This window comes from Ceratotherium simum, chromosome 9, assembly GCF_057802395.1.
Source record: "Ceratotherium simum simum isolate JZ-2026a chromosome 9, ASM5780239v1, whole genome shotgun sequence".
NCBI lineage: Eukaryota > Metazoa > Chordata > Mammalia > Perissodactyla > Rhinocerotidae > Ceratotherium > Ceratotherium simum.
This window is the reverse complement of record NC_141908.1, coordinates 27,271,501-27,277,500: the sequence shown is the minus strand read 5'-3', so window position 1 is coordinate 27,277,500 and position 6,000 is coordinate 27,271,501. Positions and strand designations below refer to the sequence as shown.

General features: G+C 36.9%; 1 protein-coding gene and 1 long non-coding RNA gene across 4 annotated transcripts in view; one reads left to right on the top strand and one right to left on the bottom strand.

Moving 5' to 3' along the window:
- Positions 1–2,339, top strand: part of ZEB2 (zinc finger E-box binding homeobox 2) — a 131,302-nt gene extending 128,963 nt beyond the window's left edge. For all 3 annotated transcript variants that reach the window (XM_087435124.1, XM_004423849.3, XM_014782440.2), the window contains one exon: positions 1–2,339. This exon is cut by the window's left edge and continues 3,186 nt beyond it. The gene's annotated coding sequence lies outside the window, so the exon portion shown is untranslated.
- The window catches only part of LOC147916253 (uncharacterized), a 145,454-nt gene that overhangs the window by 89,341 nt on the left and 50,113 nt on the right, over positions 1–6,000 (bottom strand). The gene's annotated exons all lie outside the window — the stretch shown is intronic.

Here is a 6,000-nt window from a genome sequence, read left to right as displayed (position 1 = left end):
TTTTCTGGTTTTAAGGACCTTAGGCAATAACTTTATTAATTCAACCTGAAAATATCAAGCCATTAAATTTTGTCTGGGTAGAATAAATCCCTGTGGCCTCCTTTAAAGCAATGTAGGTCTCTGATGCCCATGGGCATATCTGTGTCCCAATCCACAAGAGAGAGGACCAATAAACAAGGAGTGTGCAACCTACTCTTTCTCCTTGGAAAGAAGAAAGCGTGCGCGTGGGAAAGTCGGCAGACTCTGCCTTCCCCCTCTTGTCACCCCCTTCTTTGTCATTTTTTTCTGACTTCATTTCATAGGCAGACTCAGAATACCTGAGTCTGAAAATATCAGGATAACACTCATAAATTTGTGACAATCACTACAATATCCCATATCTAAGATTTTTTTTAATGCCATTTATCCACTAACACTATTGTGCACTAGAGCTGCGTAATCTTACAACTCTAGGGAAGAGTAAAAATGTTTGGCTTATCTTAAGATTCCTTTCCAAGGTCAAAACAAGAAATCCCACTCCATAATCAAGAGACATGCATTTTAGTAACATCAGATGTATTCTTCTCTTTTCCCTTATCAAGTAGTACCTCTTCCCACACTCTTAGTTTGGAGTCTAACCCTTTTTTTCTAGAATAAGGGGTTAAGGGAGGGTGATGAAATGTTGGAACAATTGAACATCCCTGTCCATTTTCTCCAAAAGCCTTTTTTATTCTCGCAGATCTGTGCGATCTTTTCTTTTTTCACAGCCACTGTAGGCCTAGGCCTGAAATAACTGGGAAGAGAGAAGAGTATCAGAATTTCTCAGCAAGAACTAAACAAAATGTACATCTTCTTTAGTGTGAATTGAACTGGGGGTGGAGTGGGAGGGCTTGGAGGAAGGAGAAAAGAAGGGACTGTATTTGAATAAATATGAATAAATTTATTAGATACCTTTCACAATCAGATAGCTCCCCCCAAAAGAGGTCATTTTCTATCTTTCTAAGGATGTAAGCCTTAATGAAAGCAAATCGTAGTTACAAATTTGAGGAAATTGCCCGATAGTAAGTTTACGTGTATTTGAACTGAAAAATTGTCAACCACGCTTTTGCTCCAAGATGTGTGAAGGCCAGTTGGGGGCTGTAGGGCCCTGGATAGACACACAAACAAATATGTACATATCTGGAGCCCCACATGCTGTAATAAACACAGCTGCGTTTATCTGAGTCTGTGATCCCATGTACATGTAAAAACATTCAAACACACACACTCAGCAGATTTACTTGACTATGCAATGGGGCAATTATTCAAATAAACATGCTCGGTGCAATTATTTGAATCTCACATTGCATGTTCATCAATCACAGCACTAAAAAAAGAGGGGGGAAGACACCAAAGAATTTACGTGGGAAAAAAATATATCTGAAAACAACCTTATTATAGATTTTATAGAGTTAGCCAAAGTTATGGCTCCCTCCTTAACTGTAACTCAACTATTCTGTATTCAATGACATTGGTTTCTAATGATTAATTGGTTCATTTACTTGATCATTATATCAGAATGACCACAACATTCAGATTCATATAGTAGTGAGCTTTACAAACCTAAATTGGGTAGAGATGTGGAATTTCTGTATTTCAAGTGCAGAATAGTTCTTTCTAGACATCTTCCATCAAGGGGACACTGGTCAAATTATTATCACTTTAAATAGCACTCCCATGAATTAAAAAAAATTTATACATACAACAAAACATTCCTACATTTGAAGACATAAAAAAAAAAATCACAGGTGACTCATCTGATCATTTTATATATTAATAAATATTATGACATATATGTGAACACATCACGAATCATATAGGTGTACCGAGAGGCAATTTATGCCTCTCTTAAGTATGTACTGACATAACCTAATATACTAAAATGGGAAGGGGCGTTTAGTCACTGAAATATGCATCGTGTAACAAAGATGAAGAAAATACATGGCTTGTGCCCATCATAAAAAAGATTCAGACTGAAGGCTTAGCTTTGGTTTTTATTCAATTAAATTGTTAAACTGTGCACAGTGATTTTTTTTTAGAACTTGAGACATTTGTGATGTTGGCTGTTTAAATCTTTGTTACCTTCGCTGTGAATTGAAATTGTACATATTTAGTAAATCATGCAGACAAAACAAACTTTTTAGACAATATTTTTATTGGAGAGTTTTCTTTTCCTGTATCCATGTCAAAAAAAAAAAAAAAAAAAAGACCTCCTTTCCCAAAATAAAAATGTCAATACTAAATTTAAAGAAGTATAAAGGAATGATTGCTTCCTTTAGAGCTAAATATTTAAATAAACATGGAGATAATTGGCAACATGTTCTTTTGGGCTGATAGGCCGTGTCCAATTTTTTGGGTCTGATGGTTCAGAGGGCCTCTGTTTCAGGGTTGAAGATGCTATATTAATCTCTGAGTTAAACAACTGCTGTTAAATAACAGAAACAAATCCCTCAGTCTTCATTTGTATATGAAGTATGGAATTAGTCAGAGAAATGACACTGAGATGATATGATGCTGAATATGCCTTATGCCACAAATTAAACTTTCTCTATTAAAACAGTCGCTTACCACCTATTAGATAGGATGACATGTTAAAATGCTCCAAAATATTGAAAAATATAAAATGAACACTACTGTTCCCATTTGGCCTTGAGATGACTATGACAAAGATTCTAATAATTTTAGTCAAAGAAAATGATGAGTAAGAAATACGTGAAGATTAAAGGGGTGACAAATGATCTTTTAAGTATTCTAATTGGTCTTTCTCATTCATATCTTTAATTCTACAGAAATTGCAAATCCTGATGATCCTGATTTGTAAGTGCACCCAGTCAGCTTTCTCTCTTTTACTCCACAGAATATGCCTGTTAGATTTGGAACAAAGAATAAGCCCCCAAAATGTTAAAAATAGACTACTGCCCTGGCAGGAAATTGAGCATTGGCAAGCACAGAACTCAGAGGGAACTGATCTAACATAAGGAAACATTCAGAAAAAGATTTGTGCGTTATGATCCCATTCTGACCATTTTCAGAGCAGTCAAAGGGAAGTATGAGATTGTGTGTGTGCATGTGTGTGTGTATGTGTGTAGGTTTGCTAGCTTTGTGTGTGCACACTTGAATAGCTAGTGTTAAAAAACAATACCCAAGAGATAGAAGGAGTCTGAATGGAGTGCTTTTGAGACATGTTATATATTGTTATTTTACACAAATGGAAAACAGTTAAAATGTTGATACTGAAAAAATAAAAGTTTCTGAAGACAGCATTGCAAAAACAATTCTATATAACTTATATGCCAGCAATAAAACAGAGAAAATATTAATTTATTTTTACTCTTTTTATAGGAAACTTAGATTTTAGTTTATGACCTTTCCTTAAAGGAGAATCACTTCTATCCATTCCTAAAACAGTCTTATTATAAGACAAAGAATTAAGAGTTATACTCCATTCTAGTCTTGTTGAGAAAAAGAGGACTACAGTCTTCAAGTACGTGAAAAAGAACAATACATGAATAAAGAATATAAATTTAGAGAGGAACCTCAAGAACATCTCTGTACTCACAGAACACATTATGGTATATTTAGCGACCACAAGCAACCTAGACCTTGGTTTTTACATCTCTTCTGAAAGATACCACTTCCAACACAAACTATATTTCCCAACCCTGTAGTGCAGCCCAGGATTGGTACAGACGTAAAGGGAGAATACCAACTATTGAATAACCCTCAACCACTTCCTGCAGTCCTGAAACATTCAGTGGAGGTCTACCACTTCATTATTGAACATGCTTAGAAAGTGTGAGCTCATAGGTTTCCGGTTGGAGGTACATCTAAGCAAGAGGGGGAAAAAGAGAAGTTACAAACCACTCTGCCCGTCTTGTTTTAACACTGAAAATGCCATTGCTGGAGAGAGTAGGCTTGAGAATAATCAGCCTAACCTCTAAGTAGTCACTCTTTTTTCTTTTCTGCAATATAAAATGCTTTCATATTATCAAGTCAATTCCATGCAAAAGGAAAGTTCACTCACTTTAAAATAAGTGGTGATGGAATTTTCAAAAAAATTTTATCAGAACAAGAAGAGTTCTAACCATAATAGCTGCTTAATATGTACTACCTTGATTTTAAAAATGAAAATTAGAATAATGATTTGTACAAATACTTTTCCAGGAATTGTTATGATCCCTTCAGTCAGGTGCCCTCACCTACAAATTAGCCAATAACTATGCTATATATGCCTCTAGGACCTGACCAAATTATAACATAGCTTGTGTCTACATTAAAATTGTCAAAAATCTTGTTCTCATTCTTCAATGAAACTCTCTTATGAATTGGGCAGGAAGAGAATCTTTATGTTTGTAACACTTCGAAAAATAAAGGCAGTTAATCTACCACTTGCATCTTAGAGGTGAGGAAACTGAAGTCCACATATTCTTGAGACCACACTGGTTATTTGTTTGTTTCTGCCTCACAATGATCTAGAAAGTAGTTAAGCATAGACTGTCAGAACCCCAGTCTCCTGGCAGTTCTTTCTTCGACATATCACAGTAAAACACTCCTTCAAATGGCTATGGAAACATCAAAAGGAATGACTTAGTTTCCCTACTTCCTGCAAAAAGATCATTCTAGTCCACAAGAACTCTTCCTTGCAAGAGTGAAATGAAAATAATCTGCTTTAGAAACCCTATATTACTCTAAAATGTCACATCATCGTCTGTGGGCTGTTGACCACTTCTGGAGTAGAGTCTCCTTTAACTGAGAGCCAGAGACAGTCTCAATTTTGAGAAATGCTCTTCAAAAACTAAGTGCTGGGCCCAGCCCCGTGGCGTAGCGGTTAAGTTCACACACTCTGCTTCGGCGGCCCAGGGTTCTCCGGTTTGGATCCCGGGCACACACCAACGCACTGCTTGTCAAGCCATGCTGTGGCAGCGTCCCATATAAAGTAGAGGAAGATGGGCAGGGATGTTAGCCCAGCGCCAATCTTCCCCAACAAAAAGAGGAGGATTGGCATTGGATGTTAGCTCAGGGCTGATCTTACTCACACAAAAAAAACCCACTAACTGCCGTTCAGACATTTTATCCACTAGTTTTCGCCAAGACTTTTGACAATGCGTATGGCCATTGAGGAGTTGTGGCTCCATTCAGCCTCTCCACCCACAATTGTGAGTCCTCAGTGCTATTTTTTCTCTAGCCATGGCTTTTCTAAATCCCATGTGCACTGAATGACCAGAGATGGTCAGAAGAAGAAACAAGGAAGCAGAGTAACAGGAGCAATAGGAGATTCATAAATCTACAACGGGAAAATTGGAATGGACTGAAATCAACAAAAGAAAGAGCATGGAGGAAACTTAGATATTCTCTCGTCTAAAGCCTGGGATTTTAAAATTCTGGGACTCAGAAAGAATAAAAGCCCAAATCATCCCACAGTTACTGGCAGAGCTGAGACTAGACACCAGGTATCCCGTTATGGCATAGATGCTTTTATTGCTTCTATTGAAAAATAATACTAGTAAATAACAGTTACAACATTGATAGTTGTTCAATTTATTGAGTGCCTACCATGTGGAAGGCATAATACCAGGTACTATGGGATATACAAAGATGAACAAGATAGGATTACCAGCCTCAGGTTTCTTATAATCTGTCAGAGAAAGACACACACAGAGGAATAGAATACTGAGTTCCACGTGCCGTAGGGAATGTACCGATATGAAAGTTCCAAGCATGCTCTCTTCTATACCTTGATGTTTCCTCCATTTAAGGGCAAAATACCACCATTCCCTCAATAATACGTATACTGTTGAGTGATGCTTTAAGAACAGAGCTGTTCTATGTCCTAGGGATACAGTAGTGAAGAAATAGACAATATTCCCACCTTAAGGGACCTACATTCTAGTGGAGAAGGTAGAAAACAAAACAATTATATAAGATCACTTCACATGATGCTGAGTGTTTGGTTGAAAGTAAAAGAAGGTGATGTAATAGTGA